Source organism: Theobroma cacao, chromosome 7, assembly GCF_000208745.1.
Source record: "Theobroma cacao cultivar B97-61/B2 chromosome 7, Criollo_cocoa_genome_V2, whole genome shotgun sequence".
In the NCBI taxonomy this organism is placed as follows: domain Eukaryota; kingdom Viridiplantae; phylum Streptophyta; class Magnoliopsida; order Malvales; family Malvaceae; genus Theobroma; species Theobroma cacao.
In genome coordinates, this window is record NC_030856.1 from 17,726,374 (window position 1) to 17,734,039 (window position 7,666).

A 7,666-nucleotide genomic window follows, 5' to 3' on the forward strand; every position below is an offset into this window, starting at 1 on the left:
GGGATGATCTTGCTCAGAAATTCCTTGCCAAATTCTTCCCTCCGGCTAAGACAGCAAAATTGTGAAATGGCATCACATCATTCTTGCAACAAGATTCAAAATCATTGTATGAAGTATGGGAATGATACAAAGAATTGCTTCAACGTTGACCTCATCATGGCCTCCAGAAGTGACTTCAAGTGCAAACTTTTTATAATGGTTTGAATGGGCATGTCTGGACTACCATTGATGCTGCTGTAGGAGGAGCTTTAATTGCTAAATCAATAAATTATGCATATGATTTATTAGAAGACAAGTTTGCAAACAATTACCAACGGTTAGCCAAGCGATCATTGTTGAGGAAAGTAGTTGGAATTCATGATGTTGATGCTAAAACTACATTATCCACTCAAGTAGTAGCTTTAACTAAAACTCTTTAATCTTTTGGTATTAATAGTTTGCAAAGTCCTTTTGTAGCTTGTGAGTTCTATGGAGATAATCATGCAAGTCATTAGTGTCCAAGTTCAACAGAGATAGTCCAATTTGAGAGTAATAGATAGCAAAATAACCCCTACTCCAACACTTACAACTCAAGGTGGAAGAGTCATCCCAATTTTTCTTGGGCTAATAATCAAGGAGCATCATCCACTTCAAGGCTCAATGCACCTCCAGGATTCCAACAGCAAAACTAAGAACCTCTCTTTGAGAAAAAGCTAGTTGTAAAAGACTTACTAAGGTAGTATATAACCCAAAATGATAGCATCATACAAAGTCAAACAGCTCTCATTCATAGTCAAGCAGCTTTACTTTAATAAGCTTGTGATGTATGGCTAGGATCAAGGTATGATAATGGATATTAAGGTGACTCAACTCACCCTAAGCACATAATTATTCTAGGACCTATATATAAAGCTTTATTCTCCTTTTCCAAGTGAAGCTAAAAAACTCAAGATGGAGTAATATGTAAGCAATCTAAGAATGAAAGAACAAACATTTGACTCAATGTACTCTAAAATTTATTTAAAATAATAACAGCAAGAAAAGAGGTTATCAATCTTATTTCCCACCTCTTCTTCTAAGGGCCTAGCCTATACCTATTAGGAAATAATGGGACATGTGTGCTTCCAAGGGCCAGAACACGAATGGTGTAGATTTTCTTTAGAAAAAAACCTAAAAAATGAGCATATCAATTATTTCTAACATATTTCTATGTATTTTTCAATTCATTTCTAGGTAATGTTTGAATTTAACTTTTGCAAACGGCAATTCCTCTTGTAAAAGGGATTGAAGATAAGGCAATTTCTCAATAATGGATTTTCTTTGGCATGCAAGGGTTGGTTCTAGATGAATGTGAAGACAACATATGCTTTCCTTAGAAAGCGAGAGGAACAGCCATGGTGATTCAATGATGCTTTAATTGTGAGTGTTTTGGATTTTGCCTCTATGGTATGTGGCTCCATGCATATATCAAAGAGAAAATTATTCCTAAAAAGTGGTTCCCTTTTCTTATTTTGATTTGGTGAATGTTCTGGTGTGTGACTTTGGTTGGCTTGGCCTGGCCTTGTGATGATTTAAAAATCCTAGTATTTTGGCCATTCCATTCCTAGTTTCCCACCTAGTAGGTATATAGTACAACTTTTATCCTTTACTAATTTTTGTAATAATATATATATATATATACTTTTTTTAGCAAATTCCTTTAACATTCTAATAATAGATTTAATTTCACTTTCCCTTGAAAACTTTTTTTATTGATTTAATTATGATTTTAAAACTTAGTGTAAACACCAAAGACATTAATAAGTACTTTTCTCATATTTGTTGACTGATTGTCTGCATTTGTACTTTTTTCTCAAAATATTTTTTTTTTAATTTGAAAAAATTAAATATTTAATTTTTACTAATTTTTTAATTTGTTAGTGGATATTTTACTATTGGAATTAATGATGTGTGGGAAATGAATCTATTTGGAGGATCATGTACCATTTGGTTTGAAGTCATATTCAAAGGCAAACTATTGGATAGTCTACGATATAGGTTAATTGCAAGTTACGTAGAGGGCCAATGCCAATGCGTGAAGCCTCAATCTCTCGATTATGGAGCTTGAAACACTTCCCCATATTGGTGCTACTCCCAAAACCGAACGTAACTTTGTAGGATCCCCCAACGGATTTTTAAAATTTAATGTGAATCGAGCTTGCTAAAATTGATGGCACCCTTAGGGATGGTGATAAGTATATCTTAATCCTATTCACTCTATCCATTGGCAACTTAAATGCAAATGCTATTAAATTCAAAGCTATTTGAAAAGTTTCTATGTAGATTTTTGTTGCTTCAAGATGGATTTCATGCAAGCAAGGCCATCTTCAAAAGTGACTTAGAGGAAGCTATCAAATTAAGGTCTATTGCTATTCAAGTTAGCTTCCTTAAATCTAAAATTAATGGTTGGATTATCTCTAAGATCAACTAATGAAATTGTTGATTCCTTGGCTAAAGCAAGATCTTATGATGACCTTATATGGGTGTTATGAGATAATGCGAATGTCCCTTAGACTCTAGTTTGTTTTAATTTTCTGGTGATTATTTTGAATTGGTTAGACTCAGTTGCAATTGCACTCTATTATGGTTATTCTTGCAGGAGTTCTATACTAATATTCCTTATAGGTTTTTGGTTATTCTCTATGGCAAGGGTCTATACTGCTACTACTTTTGCTCTTGGGCATGGATTGCGAAGGTTATGCTTAACTTAAAAATAAAACATTTCTTTTAATACATTTTTTTGCATAATTGGTGTCAAGACTATTTTTTTTACTATGCAAAATTTTGGAATGTATTAAGGACTTGAAATTGGATGAATATCAAATTGTTCAATTCTAGAATAAAACAAATGCATACAACATACTTAGGAATTCTATATATCCACAACCCTAGCCGCTTAAAAGAAAATCGATTCATGTAGAAAGTATGGAGAACATATGAAAGCATTACTATTTGATGCTAACTCAATTTGATATCTAATGCAAAAATCTAATTCCATTGAATTAGGAAACCCTTAATACCAATTCCTTAAATTTCATATAATTAACAAACCAACTCTCATCGTTTCCTAGCTATCAAGAAAACCGTTTATTTTAGCAAAAACATGGAGAAAGAATTTAAAGAAAATAAGTCCAAAGCCATTGAAGGATTTTTGAATTAGGACAATTATAATGCTACTAGTATTCTTGTTTCTTTACAGTATGAGAAGTTAGATGAAAAAAAATCTGTTGATTTGGATGAACAAAGAAGAAAGATTCATCAAATAATTAAAGGTAAAGACAAGCAAGAAACAACCCTTCCGATTCAATAGGAATTAAGCTCAATTATTCCAAGGAAATGTCAGTTGATAATATTAGACGAGTATCACCCAAATATCCCTCCGATTGCACATTTGGCTAGCCTCATTGGCAAATGTAACAAGCCTTATTCAAAGCAGCTAACGGAGATTGATTTGAAGGATAATCAAACAAGGCTAAGCTTGAACAAGAATCAAGTTTGAGAATCCTTCTTACCATTGCTGAAGGAACATGAGGGTGTCAACAAGGGAATCTAGGTGATCACATACGACCCTCATGGGAAAGAGTTGTTGGCATTCGACCTCATGCTTAAACATGAATTTAATCAATAAATTAAAAGCATCATGAAGCAAGAAAATAAAAATTTAATCAAAGAATAGCCGAGTCCCTTAGGATCAATTATTTGTGTTTTCATGCAATTTTCACATTAGTTATGAACACTCATAAGTTCAAGTATTACATACCTTACTCTAGATATCGTAATCAAGAGCCAATTAAATTCAAAACAGCTTATGATGAAGGAAAAAACTGGCAAAGAGAATAAGATAGTCTGAAATCCTGTAGTCGAAATCTTTGCTTCTTCACCTTTAGGATTTGCCAAATCTTTAGTCACCCAAGTGTTTGGCCCCTAATAGTAATCCACACAATGCCCAAATAAGGCCTTCTCAAAGGTAGGATATATTTTACTTGTGCTAACAAGTTTTGTTTTTTGAAAAACCAGAAGACCAAAAATTCTAGTTGAATCTTATTTTTTATCAGACAAAGAAAACTTATTTTTCATTTTTCCTTTTTATGAATCATCTAAGAGGTTGCTTAAAGCTTAAAGTTTAAGTTGGATAACATAACATATTTATATAGCTAAACTAAGTTGTAACCCTAGCTACAACATTTTTATTTTCATTCAATTAAGTTCTTAAGAACTTAATAAATGTTTCTACTTTATTTTGCGCCATTTCAATTAAGTCTAACCTAATTAATTATCCTTATTTAATCTCAATCATGTCACTTAATGTGTGTGACCATTAGGCTTCTAATATGTTGACAATAAATATAAATCACAATCAAATCTCAATTTAATAATTGATTTATATTTATAAATCATAAGTGGTATCTAGCAATACATTATGACCACCCAAATGTTAGAAAGTCAATTAAAGAGTTAAGGAAATTGTAAGAAATGGTCAATCTCGTAAGGCCATTTCAAAAATAGCCCCCAATATAAAGTTAACTATTTTTACCATGACTAGACAAAAATACCCTTAAAGCATTTCAGACAAATTAAACCATTTATCACAATTTCTCCTTCTAATTTCTCTTTCTTGCATTCGTCTGTTGTGCTTCTAATTTCTCTCTCTTGCCATCCATTATGTTCTTGCGCTTATTAGTTTACATTCACAAAACCCTAAATTTGATGGGTTGAAGTTATAAGTGAAATTTGTAAATTAGAACACTACCCAAAGTTGTTACACGTCATGCCTGCATTTAACAACTCTAATGCACTTGGCATATGACAAATCTATTGAATATGCCATGGTTTAAACATAGCATGTAACTTGATCTCTATCTTTGTATTTTACTAAGACATAAACTCTTGGAGTGAAACACCTTAAACATGGTGTGTAACAATATGGCATGTAACATGGTCTCTATCTTTGTCTTTCACTAGGACATAAACTCTTAAAGTTAAACACCTTAAACATGATGTGTAACAACTATTTTTTCAATATGGCATATAACAACTTTTTCTAAACATGACGTGTAACAACATTATTTTTTAAACATGGCGTGTAACTTGGTCTCTATCTTTGTATTTCACTAGGACATAAACTTTTGTAGTTAAACACCTGCGTATAACACTTTTTTTTCCAACATGGCGTGCAACAACATTTTTTTGAACATGGCGTATAATAACATTATTTTTTAAACATGGCTTGTAACTTGGTCTATATCTTTGTATTTCACTATGACATAAATGTTGGAATAGGATCTCAGTGTATTGATGTGTTGTGTAAAGCATGGATTTTCAAAAATTTCTCTTATAAAGGAAGCAAGCTGTCACAACCCAAATCCCAGGCCATGACCGGCGCATGGACTCAATGGACATAACCCACTAAGCACAAGCAAGCCTATCTATGTGACTCCATTCATCGATTTCATCATTCGTTCTTACAACCGTATTTCGTAGTTCTTATCAACGAGTATTTCAATACTTTTCTACCAAAACGATATATTCAAATTTATATGATTCAAAATAATGTCATCCGTGCCATCTTGTAGTGGCAACATTAATCAACATAAACATCTATGGCTTAAGATATATATATATATATATATATATATATATCTTAACAATTTACATCAGGGTACGTATGTTCAACAAAAAGGACTCTAGACTTCCATTGGAGTGACCATAGTAAAGGTGCAGCTACTAAATGCCATCGATGCCTACCAAAAGATGGACGTACGTGGACACCTCTATCTAGGTTCCAACTGCCTCCTAATCTGAAAACATGAATTTGAAAAAGGTGAGTATAAACTCAGTGAGTGAACATAAGAAGGAAAAAAGCAGACGATAAGGAATATTTTAGAAAACATAATGCACTTACGATAGAACCATGCAATTTAGTCTAATTTTTGGTTAAAACCTCTCATTTCAAACTTTAAATATTTAATCCTTTAATGTTACAAAATCCACGATTAACCATGAAGTTGAATAACATGAAAATTTCAGTAATGACAAAGCAAGACAAGCAAATAGAGGGTTTTCTCGCTACAGTGAAAGGTAGTCTTGGTTTGCATATGCTTCAGTTTTTCAAGCATAACTCCCACTACAGAAGTCCAAATAACATTATTTTTAGATCATTAGAAAGATAAGAGGCTGGGCTACAACTTTTATGTTTACTTCTTTGTCCATTTCTGAATGGAAGGTAGTCAAACTTCTTGTCAAATTGGAAGAACTGCACCAAAATGTTAGGACCACCCGAGAGTTTCTCACTGCAACGAGAATCCATTTTTGTTGCAGCGAGAAGCTCCATAAAATTTCTCACTACAGCAAGAATCAGGCCAGTGTAATTTCCCCTAACTTGAGAGTTTCTCGCTACAGCGAGAAATAGAGCAATTTAGTTAAAGGGGTCTTGTTATATCAAAAAGCCATTTTCTTGCTGAAATGAAAAGCAATTTGGGAGCAATTAACAATGCCAACATGCAACACAATCACAAATATTTTCATAAACTTTATATAACACACACACACACATATATATATACATACATCATCATGCATACTATCCCGCCACACTCAGCTCAATGCAATATCATCATCATGTGTGCACTCCCTACTCGCACACTTCACCATCATCATGTGTGCACTTCCTACTCACACACTCTAACATCATCATGTGTGCACTTCCTACTCACACACTTCAACATCATCACACAACATTATTCATCAATGCATAATGTATATTCATATTTATACATACCAACATAATATAAGAGCACATGGATTTATCTTTTTCCACATTTCACATTTTCACAACATCAAAACATTTTATCAAGGGCTTGTTCCCCGGCACACATTTTTAAAGAAAGGTTGGATCAAATCATTCAAATGTTTCATGCAAACACATTTACATTTCGCAAAGCAATTTTGAAATGCAAGTTCACTCACCAGTCTTTATTGATGTTTTGGTGGGCTCTAACTTTGACTAAGGTTCCGAATGGAGGTGTGGGGTTTCGTTGGAACCTATCACATACAACAACATCACCATCAACCCAACTTGGCATTAATACTATTCCAAAGCTATTTTTTAAATTGAGTTCTACTAGTCATTCCTAACTAGCTTCCAACTACCATTAAATGGCTATTATTTGCACTACTCTAGTCACACTAAAAATGAATAAACAATCTCAACAATAAAACACTCACAAATCTAATTACGAGAGATTATCAACAACTAAAGAGATTAACCCTAACTCATACTCACCTTGGTGATCTTTGTAGTTGAATTCTCTTTCCAAACTCTTTAAGCTAATAAAGGAAATCACTCTCTCTCTCCCTACACATCCAGCTAGTGAGTGAATGTACTTAAGAAAAACTTTTGAAGGCTGTTGAGGTGCAAAGGTGGAAGAGCATGAAAAACCTAATGAAAGGGTGTAGAAAAACATGAGAAATGAATCTAATTTGGAGAAGTTTTAAGGGTTTCAAAGGATACTTCCATGAAAGGTGCAATGAAACATGGAATGGAAAGGAGAATAGGAGGAAGAACAAGAAGAGAAGCTACTAGAAAACTGAAGAAAAGTTGCTGGAGATTAGATATTTATAGTTAAAGTTTATCCAATTTTCATACAAT